The 635-nt window shown below is 32.8% G+C and overlaps 1 protein-coding gene across 1 annotated transcript in view; it reads left to right on the top strand.

Moving 5' to 3' along the window:
• Positions 1–635, top strand: part of LOC135791062 (lachesin-like) — a 44,226-nt gene that overhangs the window by 9,082 nt on the left and 34,509 nt on the right. The window lies entirely within an intron of this gene.

Below are 635 nucleotides of genomic sequence, written 5' to 3'. Positions count from 1 at the left end.
CTAGGGAAGGTTTAAAAGGTGAGAAAAATTCGAATAATTGCCGGGAAAATCCTCAAAACAGCTCTTTTCTATAGAATAAAATTTGACATTGAGATTCAATCATAGTTATAGTTAAATAGTTGAATTCGAGATGGCGCGCTGAAGTGCATTATTGACAAAACTTTATATGCATAATTTGTTTAAATTAAAATTGCTAATCTTATTGATAGAATTGACTCTTACTACGAGTATGTCTAGAACAAGAGAGTAAAAACGAATTACATTTTTATTAAACACTGCCGGAATGAAGTCGCGGGCAACAGCTAGTAATATGATAAATATGTTTTTACTGATGATTAATTTTAGTCATGCATCTATGCCAATGATATAAATTATATTGATCTAAAAATGACTTTAGAAATGTGAAAAATTAAAACAAACTGTTTAGTTTCGTGATAATTTAAACTCTTTTATCACTATCAAGTTGAAGTAGATAGGAAAATATTCGCTGGTATTTTTAGTCTAAGCGCTTCACATGCGATTGTTATAAAGCTTGAATGCCAGCACAGCACGTTCCGCGTTTTAATCAAATTATCGATTGAACTTCCGCGGACCCTCTGAGTCGCCCTTTTCCGAGAAGTCAGCACGCTGCTAAT

The sequence above is a fragment of the Atheta coriaria genome, unplaced genomic scaffold (genome assembly GCF_025399875.1).
Source record: "Atheta coriaria isolate IRGN ID8LTWV9N9 unplaced genomic scaffold, Caltech_Dcor_3.1 hic_scaffold_4_pilon, whole genome shotgun sequence".
Taxonomy (NCBI): domain Eukaryota; kingdom Metazoa; phylum Arthropoda; class Insecta; order Coleoptera; family Staphylinidae; genus Dalotia; species Dalotia coriaria.
This window is presented reverse-complemented; position numbering and strand designations above follow the sequence as displayed.